The sequence below is a fragment of the Neomonachus schauinslandi genome, chromosome 6 (genome assembly GCF_002201575.2).
Source record: "Neomonachus schauinslandi chromosome 6, ASM220157v2, whole genome shotgun sequence".
NCBI lineage: Eukaryota > Metazoa > Chordata > Mammalia > Carnivora > Phocidae > Neomonachus > Neomonachus schauinslandi.
In genome coordinates this window covers 71,137,561-71,162,039 of record NC_058408.1, presented here as the reverse complement: position 1 = coordinate 71,162,039, position 24,479 = coordinate 71,137,561, and positions in this window count along the sequence as shown.

Here is a 24,479-nt window from a genome sequence, read left to right as displayed (position 1 = left end):
AGTTTTTGTTTGTCCTGGAAGCTTTTTATCTCTCCTTCAATTTTCAATGACAGCCTACCTGGATAGAGTATTCTTGGCTGCATATTTTTCTCCTTTAGTGGTCTGAAGATATCCTGCCAGTCCTTTCTGGCCTGCCAGGTCTCTGTGGATAGGTCTGTTGCCAATCTAATGTTTCTACCATTGTAGGTTACATATCTCTTCTCCCGAGCTGCTTTCAGGATTTCTCTTTGTCTATGAGACTCGTAAGTTTTACTATTAGATGTCGGGGTGTTGACCTATTTTTATTGATTTTGAGAGGGGTTCTCTGTGCTTCCTGGATTTTCATGCCTGTTTCCTTCCCCAAATTAGGGAAGTTCTCTGCTATAATTTGCTCCATTATACCTTCTGCCCCTCTCTCTCTTTCTTCTTCTTCTGGCATCCCAATTATTCTAATGTTGTTTCGTCTTATGGTATCGCTTATCTCTCGAATTCTGCCCTCGTGAGCCAGTAGTTGTTTATCTCTCTTTTTCTCAGCTTCTTTATTTTCCATCATTTGGTCTTCTATATTACTGATTCTCTCTTCTGCCTCATTTATTCTAGCAGTTAGCGCCCCCATATTTGATTGCACCTCATTAATAGCCTTTTTGATTTCTACTTGGTTGGATTTTAGTTCTTTTACTTCCCCAGAAAGGGTTTCTGTAATAACTTCCATATTTTTTTTTCAAGCCCAGCTAGTATCTTTAAAGTGATGATTCTGAACTCTAGATCTGACATCGTACTAATGTCCCTATTGAGTAGGTCCCTGGCAGTCGGTACTACCTCTTGTTCTTTTTGTTGAGGTGATTTTTTCCGTCTTTCATTTTGTGCAGAGGAGAATAGATTAATGAGAGAACAAAATGCTAGCAGAGTAAAAACATCCCCAGAAAATATACTCTAAACAAATCAGAAAAGACCTGAAGCAGTGGAAAAAGAAAGGGAAAGAGAGAAAAAAGAAAAAGAAAAAAAAGAAAAAGATTAAGATAAAAACAAACAAAACAACAACAACAAAAAAACAGAATGTGATCACATATGATCAGGCTGGTATATAGATCAGTGCCACACACTAGATTTGGGGTGTATTTTGGTCTCTTAGAAGAAAGTGCCTCCCAAAATTTTAAAGAAAGAAAAACTTATATATATGTACAAAAATAAGGGTTGATATGATGAAGGGATGGAATGTGACTGTAAAGATGGAAATTATAAAAAAATTTATAAAAGGAATTGATAAGAAGTTGTTTGAAAAAGGAAAGAAGAGGATTTAAAAAAAGAAAAAAGAAAAAAAAAAGGGAGACGATGTGATCTGGCAGGGGAATAGAAATCACCATATACTAGAGATTTAGGGTATATTTTAATCTGTTAGAAGAAAGTATCTCAAAATTTTAAAGAGAGAACAACTTATATATATAAGCCAAAAATACGGGTAACTACTATGAAGGGATAGAATATGACTCTAAAAATGAAAAATAAAAATGTTTTTTTAAAAAAAAGGGATTGATAAGATGTTGGTTGAAAAAGGGAAAAAGAAAATTCAAAAAGAAAAAAAAAGAAAAAAAGACAGTTAAAAAAAAAATTAACTTTGAAAGACTAAGAATCATGGTAAAAAAGCCATGAATTCTATGTGCAGTATTCCCCTAGAGCTGGAGTTCTGCCGTTCTCATTGATCGGTAAACTCGGTCTTGGCTGGCTGTTCTCGCTGATCTTCTGGGGAGGGGCCTGTTGCCGTGGTTTCCAAATGTCTCTGCTGGAGGCGGAATTGCCCCGCCCTTGCCCATCCCGGCTAAGTAATCTGCTCGGGCTTGCTCTCCGGGGCTTTTGTTCCCTGCCAGCTTTCCGTACAGCTTTGGAGGCCGAGAGTGAAAATGGCGGCCTCCCAATCTCTGCCCCGGGGGAGCCGAGAACTCGGGGCCCCGCTTCTCAGTGAGCCCCCAGAGAAAAGCCGTCAGTCACTCCCGTCTCCCCGGTCTCCGGCTGCACTCCGTGCTCACCCGGACTGTGACTGCGCATTTCTATCTCTGGCACCCGACCCCGGGTGGAGTCTCCAAACCCAGCAGATCCCTGCGGTGCACTCCCGCGCGGCTCCTCCCAGGGGAGGAAGGTGAGTCTCCCCGGATCTGCCGCTTGTTGGGTCCCTGCTGGAGGAGCAGGGGCCCGACTGTGCCGCGGATCACGGTTTATGGCAACCCCGAGCTGAGAGCCCGCGCCTGGGCTCCGCCTCTGCAGCCAGCTTCCCTGCTCCGATACCTGGGAGCTCTGCCACACTCAGGCACCCCCAGTCTTTCTGTGACCCCGAGGGTCCTGAGACCACACTGTCCCGGAGGGTTCCACCCCCCGCTTAGCCACTGGAGCGACGTCCCTCAGCAGAGCCGACTTCTAAAAGTTCCGATTTTGTGCTCCGTGCCTCTATCACTTGCCAGAAGCGGCCGATGGAGGCCCCTCCCCCGCCGTCTATCCTCCCGAATATCACCTCAGATTCACTTCTCAGCACGTCCTACCTTCCAGAAAGTGGTCGCTTTTCTGTTCAGAGAGTTGTTGCTCTTCTTTTCTTTGATATCCTGTTGAGTTTGTAGGTGTTCAGAATGGTTTGATCCCTATCCAGCAGAATTCCTGAGAGGAGACGAAATCCAGGTCTCCTACTCCTCCGCCATCTTGCTCCGCCCCCCATCGAACCAATGTTAAGGAGAATCCCAATACTCAATATAAGGTATGAAGAGATAATAAAAAATATTTAACTATATCAAAAACTTTACAGTGAAAAAGCCATATAATGAATTTTGATTCACTCAGTGTGAAATACTGTTTTAAAAAGCTTAATTAATTAAATATAACACCGCTATAAGGAACCAGAGTGCATTAGAAGCTATTGTAGCCACATATGTAGGACATACGATCAATTTGATTATGCATTCCTATTAAGAAACTAACAAGGTTTATATAGACAGATACTTTAAAATATAAAATTTGTGAATTTTCTACTGATATATATATATATGGTACATACAGCATTTTTCATGCAATCCTATCACTAATGCAGTATAAGAGATAAGCAAACTCCTAAACAGTTTTCCAGGGCAAAAAATATATTCCTGCTTTCAATACTTATTCCCTATTCCTCTAATAAGATACAGCATTTTCCCTTATTTCCTACACACTTACACACCCAAACTCATACACAGCCAGAGTGAGAATATTGCATATATGGTGGTGATCTGCCTTCCGAGTTTGAACGGGGCATGCTACAAAACTATCCTAAACTTGGAGGAAAGTTCATGATCAAAAATCAAAACAAAATAAAACATTGATGTCACAGATAACAGTGGCTCAACTGTTTTTTTATTTCAGCTTCCCAAAAGTTTAAAAAAAATCCACCCAAATATAAATAACCTAAAAATTATATATCTGCTTTGTATATAGTGAGTTGTGACCCAGCTTTGCCCCAATAGAGTGATAAATGAAACCTTTTATTTTTCAAGTTTCTTCCCCCTGAATCTCATAGGGTGCACCTGGCAGACTCTGAGGCCAGACACCATCATCTGGAAGGCAGGGTTTTATGGGTCCACAAAAGGCAAAGGGTTTTATGGGTCCAAGGTCAGCCTGTATATGAACTATCTGTTCTTTTTCTTCCCACTTAATATCAAATGATGTTGTCATTAACATAAGCATTTAAGGCTAAGACCACAACCTTAGACATGAAGTCTCTATTGTTATGAAGTTGGCAATATATACATCTAAGTAATTCTTCTTCTATTAAATAATCAAATATTATTCATATCTTATTTCTAAACTTGATGTCTTTAAACTTCTGAGCTAATAGATTTGTAACCAAACTTACTGTCTGTGATAGTTAATTTGATGTGTCAGTGTGACAGAGTTCATGGATGCCCATGTAACTGGGAACGTTATTTCCCAATGTGTATTTCTGGAAGAAACTAGCATTTGAATTGATAATCTGAGTAAAGCAGACAGCCCTCCCCTCCCCAACATGGGTGGGCCCCATCCAATCTATCCAGGGCCCTAATAAAACAAAAGGCAGAGGATGGGGGAATTTGCAGGCTCTCTGTTTTAGTGGGGACATCAATCTTCTGCCCTTGGGCATTAGAGGTCCTGGTTTGTGGAACCTGCATCATCAGCCCAGGACGGTTCTCAGACACTCAGACTCAGGTGGCAGCCAAAGAAGAGAAGCTTTGGGAAGTCATACATTTCAAAAGCAATTGAGAAGACAAAAAAAAAAAAGGTATCTGGGGGGAAAAAATCTATTCAATTGAGGGACATGAAGTTAATTAGTAATTTAAATAAAGTTCTTCATGTGAAAAGGGCTGATGCCAGATTGTACTGTTGGGTTGCAGGGTTTTTGTCTCATGGAGTTGAAGGAGTCTCAAGGAGACATCAAGGTGAGGTAAAGTGAACGCTTATTAAGGAAGGTAAAAACAGAAGAGGGAAGCTCTCTAGAGCCAGAATGCTCCCAAATGGGTTGCCAATGAGGGATTTTATGGTTGGTCTTTCACAGAAAACTGCCCAGGAAACTTGGTAAATATCATGTCTATAACATTTACAACAAACAAGGTGGATTTGTAACTATCAGGTGAAAAGCTCATCCATGGCTTTTCTCCACATCTGGGATTTCTGTGAGCCAAATCACCTAGCCCCCTACCCGTCTCTCCCTACCTAGCCCCACCTGTCTCTTACTCAGCACTACAGTAAATAAGCCATGGTGGCATGACTAAAAGATAGTTAAACCCAATATCATGAATCAATCTAGGAGGTAAGCTAAGGGACTTATGAAATATGTAATTGCAGATAACATAAATATGAGCAGAGATGTATAAAATATATTAACACTGTTTTAAAAAATCACTTAAGTATTTGAAGATTATTTTAAAGAAATGATATTTGAAACATGACTTGAAGGATGGGCAAGATAGCAAAGCACAGACAGAAGGTAGGAATGGCCACCACATCATCTCAGAAGTGAGAGGAAAATACCCTGGGGGAGGCATGGGGGAAATTTGGGAGGAAAGCAGAATTAAATGCAAGGGTCTCAAGATTCTTCGGAATGACAGATTCTGGAGATTCTGGAATCCCTACCATCTTCACGCCTGGAAGGTTCTGGGTCTGTGAGAAGATAAGTAATAACACGTGCATTGGTTTGAGAACACAAGACACGTGAATGGAGGATCCAGAGATTAGTGTCAGCCCTGGACACTGGCCAGGAAGGTGCTAAAGGCAGGGGCTGTGGGAGGGGAGGTTCTGCGTGGGTAACTGGACAAGCTCACAGCCAAGAGGAGGCCGGAGTCCAGGGGTGCAGAATGCCCCTCCCAAACAGACACAGAAGTTAGAAAAAAGTCAGTAAAGAAAGTATAATCAGTCACTGAGTGGTAAAATGTGGTACTTTTTTCAACTGGAAATTAAATTCCACTGCAATGTCATCATTTGCATTCCCTGTGATAAAACACACAGAAAAAAAGTTGTGAAGTGAATAATTCATTTGGAAATGATGAACATTTAAGGAAAAATTTACATAAGGCTACCGATCCTAGTCTAAGTGCTTAGCGAAGAGGTCAGTACTGATTACTTTTCTCCTCTTTCTACCCAAGTATTGCTTCTGAATGAGTGGCTTTTTAATGTATTTGCAAAGGAGGATAATATTTCTAAATAGCAATGAGTGAAGTTGGATTCCTCTCACAGATCAAATATTAACATTTTATACTTAACATTGCAAACCACAAAGTCAATGGAATAGGCAACGAATAATGGTATCATAGCCAAAGTGGGGTTAGAGGAAAAGAGAGGGTTAGTTACTACAAATTAACCATAAGGAAAAAAGTTACATAGGATATAAAGTGAGAACCAGAATTAGTTCACTTATAGAGAGATGCTTATGGTCGGGAGTGATATTCTGAAAACAATGGGGCTGGCCCAGGAGAACGCAAGCAGTTGTCAGCCAGGAATGAGAGTCTGAGAACCAGTCAGGAATGTCCTGCGTGAGTTTAGTTTCATTTAAAATGTGGGAAGGCAATGAGACAGAAATATATATATATGCTTGTATCATGAGCACGTGAGCAGTGTAAGGACCATTCATGCCATTTAGATGCAACCACTTCATGGTCTACAGAAACGAGCGTTTTCCTTGATCATGTAAGGGCTGGTTGTGCCTTGAGTGTTGGGTAGAACATTCCATTAAAACAGTCATTGTGGTGTACTTCTATCAAAATATTTTAAATCACCAATTCAGTTTGGTAATATTTATAAAAACATTCAGATTTTCTATATAATCTTGAGTTAGTCTTTATAACTTATTATTTTTTTTAATTTTCAGTATTTGAATTTTTGACCTAAATATATCTTCAGGGTATTTCAAAATATTTTTAAACCTAATTTGTGTTGGATCTATATTAGGTTCCCCTTTCTATTCCTAATATTATTTACTTATATAGTCAATCTTTCTCCCCCCTTGTGGTCAACTGTACAAAAAGTTTAGTAGTATTCTCAGTTTTGGTAATAATAAAAATGTTAAACTTCTTTATTGTGTATATTCTATTTTATTAACCTCTATCTTAAGTATCATTTCCTTCCCCTTACTCTCTTCCAGTTTGTTTCCTTTATATATTTCTGATGACTTGTTAATTTTCAGCATTTTTTTTCAATATAAACATTACATACTAAATTGACTTTAAATACTGCTTTGGGTACATTGCCTGCATTCGATGTGTGATGTTCTCATTTCAATTTTAAGTATTGCTTACTTTCTATTATGAGCTCTTCTTTGACTTAAAAGTTATTTAGAAGTTTAATCTCAAGTATATGAATTTTTATAAGATACCTTGTTGTCATTGATTTCTAGCTTACTAGCATTGTCTTCAAAGAACATATTCTCTGTGATATAGATTTTTCTGACATTTGTTGGGACTAGCTTTATGGTTTTATGTGTTGTAAATTTTTGTAAAAATGTGCCTGAAAAGCAAACATGTGTTTTCCAGTTATTAGATGGGGCAATGGAAATCAATTGAATAGATAAAGCTTGTAAATCAACTTATATTGCCTTATTGTTTGTTTATTTTCTGGCCATTTTGATCTACCAACTACTGAAAGTAGTATGACAGAAATTTCTATAATCATGGTATATTTGTCTACTCTTTACAGCACTGTTGGTTTTATATATATTAAAAATAATGTATTTACGTCCATACAAGTTTAGAACTTTTTTGTCCTCTTCATGGGTTTAAAACTTTTAACCTCATATATCCATTGTGCCTCTAGATTTTTCTTTCCATAATCCCAGTGTTATCTGGTATTTATATAGTGTGCCACTTTTGTTTTTATTCCTGTTTCCATGGGCATATTTTTCATTCTTTTACTTATATCCTTAAAACAAAAGGGCAGATGCAGTTTGTATTTTGCAAATAGCATAGCTGGGTTTGCTTTAAATCCACTGTGACAATTTCTGCCTTTTCACTGATGAGTTAAATCAATCTGCATGTATATATTTGTGTTTATTACTACCGTTTTATTTGGAGATTTTTAGTTGTCGTGTTTTTCTTGTGTTCACTTGTTTCTTCCTTCTTGCCTACATGGTGCTGAACAGAGCTGTCTCTCGCCCCTTCGTCCTTCTTCCAAATCTGCTCTTTTCTCTGGTTTGGAAGCTGGGCATGCTTTAACCACTCTGCCGTGAGGATTCAAATACCAGGCTGACCTCACATCTCAACAGCAAGCTGCGTGAATACAGTCAGTCTCTCAGGCTCCTTGCTCAGAGATTCTGTTGTGTGCCACTCTGTGACCACGCGCTCATGGTGCTCCCGGCCACTGCAACTGGACCTTCGCTTGAGAGAGCTTTTTCTAGGCAGTATGGCAGGCCTATTGAGTTTAATGCACTAGTTTTGTTTTTGTTTTTTTTTTTTTTCCCTTGTGTCTTCAGGTCATCAACACATCCACTGTGGATTCCTGCCTAGGATTTAGGCACAGTCTGGAATTATAAAATATATGAAAGCTAATTGGCTCCCAAAGGCCTCAAATCCATGATTTTATACTCATTAGCTCCGAGCATCTAGCAGGATAAGGAACATCTAAGTAGGATAGATACAACAATGAAGCCATTATGAAGCAGGAAAACGGCATTAAGAATTTGAAAATTAAAGAAAGACAATTAAGTAACCTTCTGGTCAGTACCGAGGCGTTTCTCCCTAACTAAATTCCAGGGATAAGGTGATGTTTCCTCAGGCAAGATGTAACCACCGATAGCAGTTGGTATGTGCAGCGGGTAGTCCTCTGCCTGTGAGCTCCTCCATGTCTCTGTTGACCTCAGCATCACCGAAATGAAAGAGATTTCTGAAATCACTTAATTTGAGTATATCATTCACCTTCCTCCTTTTAATTTAGTTCTGGACTGAGCAATTTGAACTTACGGGATAGGGCACAGCTTACGTGAATAAAATTCAGCACTCTTAGGTGGAGAGGAAAATGAAATTTAGCATCACACTTTTTTAGGTTTTCTGATGTCAATTGATGGATGCTGGTTGTCTTGTCATCAACTGGGAAGGATCACTTCTTAGCCAGGACTTCCCCTGTTGTTAGTTCCTAACTGTTAGCAACTTTGTAAACACTGAGTTGTGAGCATCTGTGTACATCCTCTCCCTCAAATCCCTTTCAGCTGGGACTAAGGTAGGACTTCCTTTATAGTTCCAGTTGTTTCTCTCGGTCTCAGAGACATCCAGGGTTTCTGAAGTCACTGCCTTATGTTATATAATACAACATGAAGGAGTGTAAAGTCGTGCTTGACACCAGTTTCAGGGAGTAGGAAGGTGCTGAATAGAGCTGTTAAAAGCACGGACTCTGGCCTTGCTTCCAAATGCAGATCTGCCTCATATTCTCTGTATTATCCAGGGCTATGACCTCATTTCCATGTGCTTTTCATTGTACATAAAATAAAATAATGTCTATCACCCATGAAAAGGTAGTAAGACAGCTCATCTAAAAATGCTTAAAGGTTAGTTTGTATTGTCCATCTAGCTCCCTTTCTGGCCTTACATCATCCTTTTCATACCTCTCGACAGTCACATGCCCTAACACCAAATTGGATGCACTTATAAGAGCTCTGTTTAACATTTCTGCACTTTTTAGAATATACATAAAGAGGCTGTTTTAGTAGGATAAATTTAGCAATAGTCAACTTAGCCAAGCTTTGCTTCCATGGAGAAATAAATGCCCTTCAAGTCTAAAGGCTCTGAGGATATGCAGCATAGCTCCTTCTTACCCTTCCTTTATATAAACCTTTTGTTTTTTGCATATATATTCTTATTCCCATCATATTACAAGTCTGAGGGAAAATAACCTAGCATATATTCCTCAGACATTGTTGCTATGCAAAACTTACACAATCCTGTACTTAGCCATTGTCATAAACTTGATTATACTTATAAAATTTTATTTGGGAAATTAACTTTTCACAGAAATGCACATAAAGTTATCAATAATACTGTAAATTAACAACTGAAATTTAAAGTACCAGTAGAACAGGAAAGACAGGGGATTTTTCTTAAGTAATCAGGACATGTGCAGGTTTTTCCAGATCCAAGCTCTTTCTTATTTATACATTCCCCTCAACTAATGGGTCTGGGTTCATCATTATTTAAAAGCTAAATCTTCAGCTTGACACACACTGGAAAAGAAAAGTGAAACTGGGGGACAAATCTGACTCTGAAAATTGCTGACACGGCCATGCATTTGGTCAACGTGACGAATTAGGGAGATGATTTCCCAATGATTACCTTTTCCCTCTCACTGAAACCATATTGACATAGAAAACATTTTTTTTTCAAAATACATTTCAATTTTTTTTAAAGATTTTATTTATGTATTTAAGAGAGAGAGAGTGAGACAAGAGAGCACAAGAGCGGGGTGAGGGGCAGATGGAGAAGCAGACTCCCCGTGGAGCAGGGAGCCCAATGCGGGACTCGATCCCAGGACCCTGGCATCATGACCTGAGCCGAAGTCAGACGCTTAACCGACTGAGCCAACCAGGAGCCCCTACATTTCAATTTTAAATGAAAAATATGAAAAACTGTTTTTTGCCATTGTAAAAACTCTGAAAATCTTCTCTGTCACTGTACACATATCATTTGGTTGTATCAATTCACAACACTCTAAAAATACTTTTTCATATTCAGAGGGTTTTTTGTTTTTATATTCACAGCTCAATGCTTTCAAAATGAAAGCTTTAATTATTCTTTTTTTTTAAAGATTTTATTTATTTATTTGGGAGAGAGAATGAGAGAGAGAGAGCATGAGAGGGGGGAGGGTCAGAGGGAGAAGCAGACTCCCTGCCGAGCAGGGAGCCCAATGCGGGACTCGATCCTGGGACTCCAGGATCATGACCTGAGCTGAAGGCAGTCGCTTAACCAACTGAGCCACCCAGGCGCCCCAGGCTTTAATTATTCTTTACCAAGTGATGCACATAGAATAGAAGTCAGCCCAAGTATCTCACCTGCTCATCATTCATGTACTTTTTAAATAAATTCTAAACAAACTTAGGATCAATGAAGGTAAATTATATTGAGAAATAACAATTAATAAGCAACAGAAATAACTGAACATTTTTCAAAATAGACTGCCTGAGAATTCTGTTAAATGACATACACAGAAAAACACTCGTCACTGTTTCAAACACTGCTATTTCCCTACTTTTGTTTACTTATTTTTTAATTTTTATTTATTTAAATTCAAGTTAGTTAATGTATTATGTATTATTAGTTTCAGGAGTAGAATTTAGTCATTCATCAGTTGCATATAACACCTAGTGCTCATTCCATCACATGCTCTCCTTAATGTCCATCACCCAGTTACCCCATCCCCCACCCTCCTCCCCTCCAGCAACCCTCAGTTTGTTTTTTATGATTAAGAGTCTCTATGGTTTGTCTCCCTTTCTGATTTTATCTTATTTTTCCTTCACTTCCCCTATGTTCGTCTGCTTTCTTAAATTCCACATATGAGTGAAATCATATGGCATTTGTCTTGCTATTTCCCTTCTTGAACACAACTAATCAAATGAGATTTTTATTCTTAAGCTGTTGTAAAAAATTAAAAAGGAAAATTCGTATTTGGGATGAGATTCTGTTTCTTAACAGTCTTTTTAATATTAGGGTGTACTTTGAATTGTGTCACAAGTGCAAAATACACAGATTTTTAAAAATGCTTTCTGCCATGATCAATGTGGTTTCCTAAAATCCTGTAGGAAGGAGCACTTCTCCCTCTTTATGAAGAGGCTTCAGACACCTTTTTTGCTACTTAGGACACCAGGCTTCCAGGATAACAACTTTTTAAAACAGCACGAGTGTTTCCCTTTTGCAGGTGAAAATACGGGAGCACAGAAACAGGAAATTTACTGTTCCTGGTCATGCAGCTAAGGAAGAGGATCGGTCTCCAGTGCAATCTGGATGACTCCAGCGGCCAATCCTATCCTTGTTGCAAACCATGGAGTCAAATGCATATTAAATATAGTAGTAGGGAGTTAACAGAATTGTAGGAACCAAGTGAAAATAATACAGAGAATGGGGATATAAATGAGAAAAACAATGGAAATCAAGAGAGAAGGTTATGATAGTGTGCATCAGTATTTTTTTTGCCATGGATTCTATTTCTGGGACAGACCCTTATTTGGGTTTGGTGAACATTCCTCCCCAAATCTAGGGCCAAGTAGCTTTGTGTGAGCCAATTTCCATGTAAGGAATATGCGTAGCATCTTGACCCAGGACCCTGTCAGTCATATACCTCCTTCACTCAGATTTGGAGATCAGTGGGCTGATCAAAGCAAGGTAAAATGAACCTGGGAAAATCAAGTCTTTGTTGAAATGTTCACTTGCTTTTCCTGCCATATTTAGAACATATGTTGTGGAAAACTCTGGGCACCTTGCTGAGCCTCTGAAAACAGAATGAAAAGGCGGGGAACCAAGAGAGGGATCTCTGTGACACCACGTGACCTCCATTTCTGCCTGCGTGGAAATCCTGATTGACTTTTGGGTGTTTCAATTGTGGGAATGCTCTACTTTTTGTGAAAGTCATTTTGGATCTTTCCTATGTAAATGACGGCCAAAGCTTACATTTTGTTGATTCCCTCCATTTATATCTCAGAAACCGAGTCTCATTCAGGACAGTGAGATTCCAGGCAGCAATACTCCCTCATAGTCTATCCTCTGACTTTGTTTTCATCACCCCTACAATCACTCCCCATCCTGGTAGAAATACTGAAGGAGCTTAGATTAAAATCCACGTTGGGAGGAAGTCGCCGCTGACTAACTGCCGTGTGTGTCGCCTGTCAGATCTACCTGACATGCACACATACAGTTTTCTTAGGATTAGCAGACCATAAAGAAGTAGTATCTTCTCTGTTTCCAGTGTGGCTTTATGTCCTGGCTTGTTCAGGGCAGTTTTAATCTGCACTTGTTTTTCTTGAAAAATTGCTAATAGTGCCTCATCTTTCCCTCACAAGATGGTTCCTGGTTTCACGAGAAATTATGGACTCACACGATCACTGATAGTTCACTGCGACATTAAATCATTACACTATTAATGACAGCCATGTTTTAATTTCTGTCGGATATATGTATCTAAAGTTCACAACACTGCTTCCTCTTATGTGTATTACACATTGACACTCTCAGGATATTCTCTGTGGCAAAACTTTAGATTAATCTATTCATTCAAAATATCACAAAATTTTATCTTAATATAAAACTTCAAATATATTTCAACTTAAGTCAGATACAATTTTATTTTCTTTATTTTCAAATGCGGTGAATGTAAATAGTGTCACAAGTTTTTCAAGAACAGTGTGCAGTAAAATTTTGAGAAAATTATATTAAGATGATTTTTATTTTATAAGACGAACATTAGTCATCAAATGCCTCAGTTTCCAGTTAACAGAATCTAAGTCACAGGTCCACAGTGAGAAAACCAAGGAGCTGAAGAACTATTCCTCGGGATCACATTCCCAATCTCTCTCAGAATGTTGGGCCCAGCAATCCTGATATTCCAGACATGCGTGTGCACACACACACACACACACGTGTGCACACACACGAGTACACACATGCGTGGCTTTCCTAGAATTTTAGGAACTCCTAGGCAGCTATTCTGATTCATTAACTGCTGTTCTCTTTTAAACTCTCCAATGTATTTACAGGATGGCATGCTATGATGGACCACGTGGGTACTGCCAGTTCAGTCTTATACTACATTATGTATCAGAAATAAAACCACAGGTTAGGGGCCCCTGGGTGGCTCAGTGGGTTAAGCATCTGCCTTCGGCTCAGGTCATGATCCCAGAGTCCTGGGATCAAGCCCCACATTGGGCATCAGGCTCCCTGTTCAGCGGGGAGTCCGCTTCACCCTCTGCACCCACCCCATCCCGCCCCACCCCCCACTCATGCACACTCACTCTCTCTCTTGCAAAAATAAATAAAATCTTAAAAAAACAAAACAAAACAGGTTATTAGTTTTTCTCTTTATAGCTACTTACCACTAAGAGCCTGGCTCCTTGTGAAATCCCTCAAGCATACTGATCACACTCCTGGTGACTTATAACAATGGTGCCAAACAAGAAGCAACCATCTTACAGCTTCCCAAACCACAGAACTGTGTCCACAAACTCCCCCTGATCTGAACCAAAAGAGATAACAGTATCATTACATATTTTCTTCTCTTAATTTCAATGCAAAAGCCTTTCTCCCTCTCCTTCCCCCACCCCACTCTGTTTTTAAAACATTTTTCGTTTGTACAATTTATTTTTGTAGCATGAGATGGGGATCTAACCTCCTCCTCTTATTAAAAAAAATAGCCATGGGGCACCTGGGTGGCTCAGTCAGTTAAGCAGCTGCTTTTGACTTGGGTCGTGATCCCGGGGTCCTGGGATCGAGTCCTTCATTGGGCTCCCTGCTCAGCGGGGAGTCTGCTTCTCCCTCTCCCTCTGCACCTCCTCCCACTTGTTCTCTCCATCTCTCTGTCAAATAAATAAAATATTTTTAAAAAGTAGCTAGTTTTCCAAACATCTTTCACTAAATTATATATATTTCCTATGGATATGAAAACATTTTATATATATTTGACTTTGTGTCATCGTTCAGTTAGATACACATTTTTATATCTCAAAAGATGAGCATTTTTCCTTCAAATTTTGTTTTACATATTCCTCACTGAGTTTTACTTTTCTAAATAAAAATTTAGAATTTATGAATTATAAAAGAAATTCCATCTGGTATGAACAAAATATTCACAGTAGCAGCATAATTCACAACAGCGAAAAACTGGAAACCAGCCCATCAGCAAGAGATACATTCATATGATGTGATGTTTCTCATAGTATCAACACCTCAAAGAAACAAATCCCAAATACACTAGTGTATTTGTGAGTGAAAGAAACCAGACACAGATGTAGAGAGACAGAGTATACACACACTGGAAACAGTGTGTCCAAGAAAAGGCAAATTTCATCTATGGTGATAAATTCGGGATATTCAGAATGTGGTTGTCTCTAGGGCTAGGGGAGACAGTAAACAGAGGCAGGGGTGTGCTGGCAAAAGTTTAACTTTCAAAATATAAATACATGCACATGTATATAAGTTTACTTACTATTTTAGTGATATAAAAAGTGTAGCAACATTTACACATAATGAAATCTACAACGATCTCTGTTGTCATTTTTATGGAGCTGACCAAATGCTTTTGCTGATGTTTCTGAACTCCTGTACCTGTTGGTAACCTGCGATGGTCAGCCATGATTAGACAAATAGGGATGCATACTTATCTGCTCTTTTCCAATAAATGTATTGTCATCAAAGCTGATATGTGATGTGCTGTAAACCACTCCACCTTTGTGCTATATGTACTTATTAAGCCAGAACCTCATCAACTGCAGCACTAATGTCATGCTATTGATGAGCTGTTAACAGAATGTGTAGATGAGACACACCGTGACACACTGTATGTACTTCCAATAGATGTGAATCTCCCCAACACCATCAATAATGATTAGCAATCAACAAGTTTACACTAGTCCCTGTTTTTTTATTTCTTTTATTGTTATGTTAATCACCATACATTATATCGTTAGTTTTTGATGTAGTGTTCCATGATTCATTGTTTGTGCATAACACCCAGTGCTCCATGCAGAACGTGCCCTCTTTAATACCCATCACTGGGCTAACCCATCCCCCCACCCCCTCCCCTCTAGAACCCTCAGTTTGTTTCTCAGCGTCCATAGTCTCTCATGGTTCGTCTCCCCCTCCGATTTCCCCCCCTTCATTTTTCCCTTCCTACTATCTTCTTCTCTTTTTTTTTTCTTAATATATATTGCATTATTTGTTTCAGAGGTACAGGTCTGTGATTCAAGAGTCTTGCACAATTCACAGTGCTCACCATAGCACATACCCTCCCCAGTGTCTATCACCCAGCCACCCCATCCCTCCCACACCAACCCCCACTCCAGCAACCCTCAGTTTGTTTCCTACAATTAAGAATTCCTCATATCAGTGAGGTCATATGATACATGTCTTTCTCTGATTGACTTATTTCGCTCAGCATAACACCCTCCAGTTCCATCCACATCATTGCAAATGACAAGATCTCATTCCTTTTGATGGCTGCATAATATTCCATTGTATATATTTACCACATCTTCTTTATCTTCCTAGAAAAATCACCAAAGGCAAGGGAAGCAAGGGCAAAAATGAACTATTGGGACTTCATCAAGATAAAAAGCTTTTGTACAGCAAAAGAAACAGTCAACAAAACCAAAAGACAACCGACAGAATGGGAGAAGATATTTGCAAATGACATATCAGATAAAGGGCTAGTATCCAAAATCTATAAAGAACTTATCAAACTCAACACCCAAAGAACAAAGAATCCAATCAAGAAATGGGCAGAAGACATGAACAGACATTTTTCCAAAGAAGACATCCAAATGGCCAACAGACACATGAAAAAGTGCTCAACATCACTCGGCAACAGGGAAATCCAAATCAAAACCTCAATGAGATACCACCTCACACCAGTCAGAATGACTAAAATTAACAAGTCAGGAAATGACAGATGTTGGCGGGGATGCGGAGAAAGGGGAACCCTCCTACACTGTTGGTGGCAATGCAAGCTGGTGCAACCACTCTGGAAAACAGTATGGAGGTTCCTCAAAAAGTTGAAAATAGAGCTACCATATTCCCTATTTTTTTTAAGATTTTATTTATTTGAGAGAGAGAAAGAGTGCATGCATGGGGGGAGGGGCAGAGGGAGAAGCAGACTCTCCACTGAGCAGGGAGCCGGCCATGGGACTCGATTCCAGGACCTTGTGATCATGACCTGAGCTGAAGGCAGACACCTAACCCACTGAGCCACCCAGGTGCCCCTACACTATTCCCTTTAAAATACATAACTTACTTACTTACCACTTTATATAATTTAATATTTAATATTAGCCCTGTTTAACAACATGCTTGCAAAATTCCTGAAATGCGAACAATCGTCCGTGGTTCAGCCAAGACTAGCCGACTCCAGCTCACCACGGGCATGAGGGAATGGTATGCGGTTAGGTGGTCTAACCCATTATCAAGATCCATTCAGGTAAACACCTATAAAAACATGCACTGAGGTCTGTACTGGAATGGAGGTGAACATATATTATTGAAGGGGTGCAAGCAGGATCAGCACCTTTGGAATATTGAATGCGGTAATGTGGTTAATGTGACTGAGAGACTATAGTATCTCTTTTCATTTAATTACTTTACTTAAATAGCCACATCTGGCTAGTGGCCAGGCATTGTGTGTACCAAGAGGTTACTGTTAAAAAGTCACAAGCCATTTGAGGAGAGAGCTACAGTACATTCATCTCCAGCCTTCCCTGCCCTGCACTCAGCTTTACCATCACGGTGGTGTTTTTATGCCCTGGATGACCAGGATGCAGTCAAGACTTTCCTTTGGTCATTTTTCTTTTTCTGACCACCTACCAAACACTGCCAACATTCAAATACCTATTTTACTTAGAATGCCTGAGGTTTATGACTCCCTAGAAAGAGTTGTCAGAAATACCATCTTCTTTGCTCCCTCCTGGAAACGGAGCTAAACTGGCTAAAATGCCATAATTCATTTGCAACCTGATATATGAGAGGACTTCCTCCTAGTTTTAGAGCTGCAGATTTAGAAACATCTTTCTCTGGGCATAATGCAAACTCTGTTCCCTAATTTACACAAGCAAGTTATCAACTACAAGGCCTGCTCCACAAAACATCATTGCAAAGCCATATTTACAAGCACTGTAATTTATTGGGGAAATATATGGGCAGTTATCTGCTAAACTCTGGTCTTTAAAAACACAAGAAGATCTTGCCAAATACAGGTGGGTTGATGTCTTAGAATTGGAATGTATTAATTCTGATTAGCCTCCCCAAACTGAAAATGCCCTTCAGTTTACTCCATGTAGCATTAGGTCATGCTTCCTACATAATAAGTAAAACAAGCCAACAACAAAACAAAATAAATAAATACGGACTAAGGAATGTGCTCAGAATCTTTATTCCATCCTGTACCCATAGCTTTGCAAAGTGATTTTGTAAATCCTTCCATGAAGACAGAACATGTATTTCCCTCTATGTTTGAATCAGGGTGTAGGGGCCAAGATGGGCCACCCCGGCATGAAGATTATTTTGAGCTGAAGACAACTGAGACCCTGTGGGCACAAGAGAAACTTTTGTCCCTTCTTTACACAGAGGAATGTAATTGGGAGTCTTTCCCAGAATAAAAGTTGTTTGCTGAGATAAATGTTATGAGTGACCCATCTGTATGGTAGGGCAAACATCTAATTATCAAACATCTGTTCTTACCGCCCTGTGAAGAGCATCCCTTTCCTCTGAAGTCCCAGACCCCCATGCTCTTCTTAGTTCAGGATGACACAGAGACCTCATCGTGCCTGACTGTCTTAGGAATTTCCACGTCTGTGTGGATTCCCCATAGATGTGCCTATTAAATTTGGTGTTCTCCTATTAATCTGTCTCATGCGCATTTGATTCTCAGTCTGACCAGAAAGACCTTGAGAGGGACAGGAATTCTTGCTCCCGGATAAGAGCCAGCTCTGACTAGCTGACAGTGGCCAAGCGGACATAGTATCAGTTCTGAGCCTTTGCTTTGAAAGCAGCCTGCTGCTTCTGCATGTTCTCCCGGAGGCACAGGCTTGCTTCCTAGCACTTAGAGTGAGTGCCATTCTCTCACTCAATCCTCCAGCTAAATGTAGAATAAAATCCCAACACCACACTATGGTCTACAGGGTTCCATGATGAGGACCCCTTCCACCAGCTCACACCTCACCTCCTACCACTTTCAGCCAGGCCCATTTACCTCTCTCCAGAATGGCATGCCCAATCTCACTTCTGGTCTCTTTGCTGCTCGTTCACCCTGCACCATCACCTGTCAGAGCACCATGCTCACATCCTCATCAGGAATGTCAAAAAGGCCTTCCAGCAACATACCCACTGCAGCCACTCTTACTCAGCGATCTTCTTAATACTTATCCTTAATTGCAACAATCTTGTTTCTTATTCCCTTTACTGAGCGTTTGTATCCCCTTTTAGAATGAAAATTCACAGGAGGAGACTGTTTTTCGTAGAACAATTGTAAAACCTGCAGTTAGCACTCAGACCAGGAAAGGACACATAGTAAAACTAGTGTGTAACAGATGAATGAATGAATAGCATCTCGTGTCTCTAACTGAATGAAGAAGTGACATCCCATGTCCTTAATTAAGCATTTTGTCTACTAATTATTGCTGTAACTTGTTCCATCAAAGAATGCTCCTGTAACCTAAGCTTGGAAACTGACTACCTCCTAATTCTCCGTTAATATTTCTGTCAAGAAATGAAAGCAAAATCCTCTTCAGAGCAAGGTACAACTAGAACAGATGAGGGATATCAACTTAGTTTTGTATGATCAAAAGTGGATGGCCCAGCGCGAATGGCTTAAAAGAACCAAAAATAAATAAATAACTATAAAAATAGAAAAGAAAAAAGAAAAAGAAAAAAAATATCTGGCTGTTGCGTGGGAAGCCAGAAGAAAGGAAAACCAATTTGCACTGCAAAATCCCTTACAAGCTTCATAATTGTTGATGCCAGATGGCTTTGAAGGACTGTGTACTTTCAGGTGTGTGTGTGCGGGTGACAGAGAAGGAGGGAGCGACAAGAACAGGAGCATTGAGTGTCAGTGTGAAGTGTAAGGAGCAATTAGATCCCCAGATTTCCTCTCTGATCTCCTAGTTAGGGAATCCTTAACACTCTACTAACTAGGAAAAGGCAGAAAGTCTATCCTCTGCAAGTTGGAACAAAGATTCTGTGCACACTGGGAATAGCAGAGAATAAGAGTGACGTGCCCTATTTATTGATTAAAAGCACACACTCCACCCCCTTCCTCCCTGGCTTCTAGAATGCGGAGTTAGAATTCTGTCTCTAAGGCCAAACTAGAGTGGCTTTGGGGGAATCTGAACAGCCATAGAAAGAAAACAACATAAAAATATAAAAATGGACATCTGAAAGTTCCCCCAAGAAAGATGGGATTTCTCATCATATCAACATAAGCTGATGCCTGTCAGTCAATAAGGTTGGACAGAGTTTTTGTGTGTGTGTGTTTTTTTGTTTTGTTTTTTAAACGATTATTTTAGAGAGAGGGGGCAGGTGGGGAGGGGCATAGGGAGAGAGGAACTTTAGCAGACTTTGCTGAGTGGGGATCCCCACATGGGGCTCTATCCCAGGACCCTGTGATCATGACTTGAGCCAAAATCAAGAGTTGGCCTCTTAACCGACTGAGCCACCCAGGCGCCCCTGGACAGAGTTTCTAATCAGCTTTTTAGTGCTTCACACTTAAATACAAACTGGCAGCCAATAAAAGACATTTGAGAAAAATATCTAGTATATGAGGTCGATTAAACAAACAGAAGATTGATCTCAAAGGAAATAGTGATGAAGTAAGGACACCAATTTTTAAATTTCTATAATTATTTTCTTCAGATGGATATTGACAGGATAATTACCACAACAGGATTCTTAAAAAAAGAGAGAGGGTATATTCAGAGAATAGGCAGACCTTTTTATAATAAAATAATATAAATAATAATTAATAATAATAGTTGACAACAGAAATGAAAATGATTTTAAATTGTGGAATGTAGAATAGGAGAAGGTTCCCATAAAACAGAACAAAAAGAGAAAAGTAAATAAGAGAAAGGATAAAGCAGTGGAGAACCAAGTCAGGCAGTTGGCCATCCAGCTAATAGAAGTCACAAGACCGGAAACAGAATGGGGAAGGAGTGGAAGGGAATTACCCAAAAAAAAGAAAAAAAAAAGAAAATTAGAAAAGTTTCTAGTATCAAGAGACGTGAATTTTCAGATTTAAAAAGTGACCAAAATAAATGAAAACTAAGTGAACAAAAGTAATCAAATTGTGAAATTTCAAAACAATATAGAAAAGATCCTAAAAATTCTAAAAATGTAAAACAAAACAAAACAGGAGTAACAATGGTGTCAGACTTCTCAATAAAAACCCTGAAAACCAGAAGGAAATGGATACATATTTTCTTAATCCTTGGAACACATTTACACGAGTAGCCAAACTTTGAATAAAGCCAATTTGTACCCACTCGGGATCAGGAAATGCACCACCGATAGGCCTTTTTTTTTTTTTTTTTTTCCTGTCAGGGTCTCTTCCACCAAAATGAGGACATAAATCAGTTATAGACGCAGACATGGAATGCAGGCGGAAGAGAATCCAACACTAGAAGGAGGCAGGAAGACTCTAGGTAGTGCTGAAGAACTTCCAGGATGCAAGTGCTCTGCAGGGACCTCAGTGAGCTGTCAGCCAGAAGGAAGGGTGCTTCCTAACACACATCACCCTTGTGAGCAATGCTACAGAATTTGAATAAAAATGTGAGGCTTAAGTCATGGAAGCGCCACTGAAAGCTAGAAAATCAGAGGCGGCAGCGTTTATCGGGATGTGGTGAGACAAGAAGTGGACTCCCGGAGCCCCACTTTGTGCAGCTATCGGCCCGAGGAACCGATCTGCAGTAATAAGCCGCTCACAAGGCATTTGCTACTGTTACACTCAGGGGATGGGTGTGTGCGCGAGGAGGAAGGAGAGGAGGACAGCAAGCCATCCCCGCCTTACAGGCGTGGACATAAAACATGGGTGACTTTTATTTGACATTTCTACAGATTTGACCGACCCTTCTCCCTATCACTGGTCCTGGGGTATATGGCAAATGCGCAGACTTCTATAGTGCAAGTTAGTCAACGTCACATTCATCCGAGGCAAGGCGTCACGGAAGCACATGTGGAGGCCCAGGAGATACTGCTTTGTCCCGGTTCCTCGGACGAGCCGCCGCCGCACAGGGACGGCCGAGGGAGGTGCGGTGGCCACGGGCGGACGCGTGTGCCCCTGCCCAGGTTCCACAGAAATCGATGCACAGTGTGCTCCGTGCCCCTGCCCAGGTTCCACGAAAATCGATGCACAGTGTGCTCCGTGCCCCTGCCCAAGTTCCAAGCCCCATCGTCACCACATTCAAAAAGTCCGCATGTGATGTGTGATCTCAAAAAAATCAGAAATAGCTGCGTAAGAGAATTATTTAGGAAGAAGGCAGTGAAAACAAAGGGGATGTTTTATATGAAGAATCAGACTAGGAGTGGAATGGGGTGGTGTTAGTTTTTTAATAAGCCTGAAAAGGACTGTTTGCCTTTCAAAACCACGTACATATATTACTTTAATTAAATAAATATTAAAAAGCTAAAACGAAAACATTCATTTCTCTTTACAACTTAGCAATTCTTCTTCAATTGCATGTTAAATGTGTCTTTGTCCCTACGGAGAATCAGCAAATGTGTAACTGTTTGTTTCAATCTGATACGTTAATTCGGTATATTTTCATACTGTTGAAACTGAGGGAGCCTGCCAAGGCCATTGACCCTAGCCGTTATTTATACTTTTGAGACATCAGGTGATATCCTAAGCACCTCTCACATTTGTTATTCTACAAATTATGGTAAATAAAATCTTATAATTTGTCACAACCCGCACTTTTATCGCCTGGGATCTAATGGCCTCAATTCAACTGTATCTGTCACAGTTTCAAATTTTGCAAAATGACACTTACATTTACCACAATAACTTAATACATTATTTCTTGAATGCTTAGCAAAAATCTCAGAAGCATCAAATTTGAATTACATTATGATGTCCTAAAAGTGAATAAAAATGATTCATAATACAACATAAAATGATTCATAACAGAAGGAAAGGCACAAAGGGCAGTTCAGCAACACCACATTTTTTTCTCCAGTAGTGAGTTTATCATCTCTTCCAGGCCCTTTAGAGTTGTAATAGTGAACTAAAGTCTATAAAATAAAAAATTCCTTATTTTTTCCTAGAAAATCCATATAATGTTGAATTCTAAAATACTTTTAAAAGCACATAAATTTATAGTATGTATTAGACATGTGACTCTTTAGAGGGCAAAAGATAATCAAATATAAAATAGTACCTGAAAAATAATATGCCTAACAAAGTTTTTCCAAACAGAAAATTATAAATGATATGTAACTCCTAAAAGGAAATATAGCATTCAAAACTACACTAAAGTAGAGCCTTATAATCCACTGTGAAGATTTGTTGATATTTCTATTGAGATTTGTGATAAAACATATATTTTAATAAAATTCTACTAAAATATTTGCCCCTGAGGTATTTTTCATGTTAATTGTGAATTCCATATCATTTCACTTTATTATCATAATAATGGTAACAATAGAAAGAAAACGATTAGCACATACTTCATAATATTATGTGCCAGAAATTTTGTATATATGATTTTTATCATCACAACTCAATGAAATCCAGACAAACTTCCTTTGCCTTTTTTTTCTAACTTCATAATAAGTTACCAGTTGTAAATTTATTCTTTTATTTTCCCTTTATTTGCCAACTCTAGGCAAAATGGAATTATCTTCCAAACTACCTTTACAAAGCAATGGTTTGCCTCTTAATGACCCTTACTTGGTTACTCTTCCTAAAGTTCATACATCTTTTACCTGTAAGATCTAATTTAAAAAACTAAATTAATAATAGCAGATTATTATGTTCTCTTCCTTCCTAGCTGGTCAAAGGCCTTGATGATACCAGCCAACCATCATGCTGGCCTGGGGGCCATGATGAGCAGTGAGTCTCCCTCTGTTCAGGGATATATCACCTGCTCCATGATTCACTGTTACAGCAAGCTCTAACTTTGTCAGTAAATATTTTAAATCTGTGATGAAAAAACAAAATCTCTGCTGTCTCCTGACTAGAGGTAAATTTAAAATCAAAGTATAGATTTTCTTCTTTCTAAAACTGCTGACAGCCAAGGGTGATCAAGAGGAAAGAGGCCTGGGGGTCCCGTAGACCACAGTCTACCTTCTCCATTCTCTTGTCCTTTCTGGGCTTGGTTTTGCTTCATTTTGCTTTTACTTTCCTTCCATTTTCTTTTTTTTTCCCCCTTCTAATTTGAAAGGTTGGTATAGCCTTCAGAAGCACGTGCTGTGTCTGTAGATTTTAATGACGAGGATTTAAATGAAATGTTCAGTGCACATCCTGACACATATTAGCACTACTCTAGTTAACTAAGCACTTCCCTGCTTTGACTGTTCTGTAAAATGCCTTTTAAAAATTATTCAATTCAGACAAATTGGAAAGAACATTAGAATGATTATCTATCGAAACATTTCTTGGAATGTTGAGGGTAAACTGAGTAGAACAAGACATCTTTCCGACAATTCATCCACCTACACACTTCACCATTATAATACAAGTAGCTTAATTTCTAATTGCTCAGTTAATGAGGTGAGCAACAGAAAGTGTGCTTTTAATAAGAAATACTAATTTCCAAGTATTGAGCAATCTGTGCGCTATTAAACATTAATAGAAACGTCCATATTACTAATCAAAAGAAATATCATAAAAAGAAATCAAATTCCTTCACATTTAAGTTACCACTCTACATTTAAAAGGCAACATTAATTTCATATTTTGAAATAATACTGAACATTCAAAAAGTGATTTTTTCCTATTAAATGCATTTAACTTTTATATGAATAAAAAACTCATGTTTGACTGAAAATGTTAGCTACAAATGTACATGAATATTAAGGATATTCTATTTGTAGAATCAGTAAGCCATAGCACATTACTACTGGTTTTAAAATATATATTGTAATTGTAATAAATAAAACCAAATCAACTAAGAAAATCACTCAAGTAATTTAAGAAATTGTGGAGAAATCAATATTAGTAAAAAAAAATAGTATAATTATATTCAAAAGTCACATATACACATATCTGGATCACTTTTTAGTAGTGTTATAAGGAATTAGGGCTTATATGTAATATAATAGTAGCATGCGGAACGAGATTGCTTTCAGAAA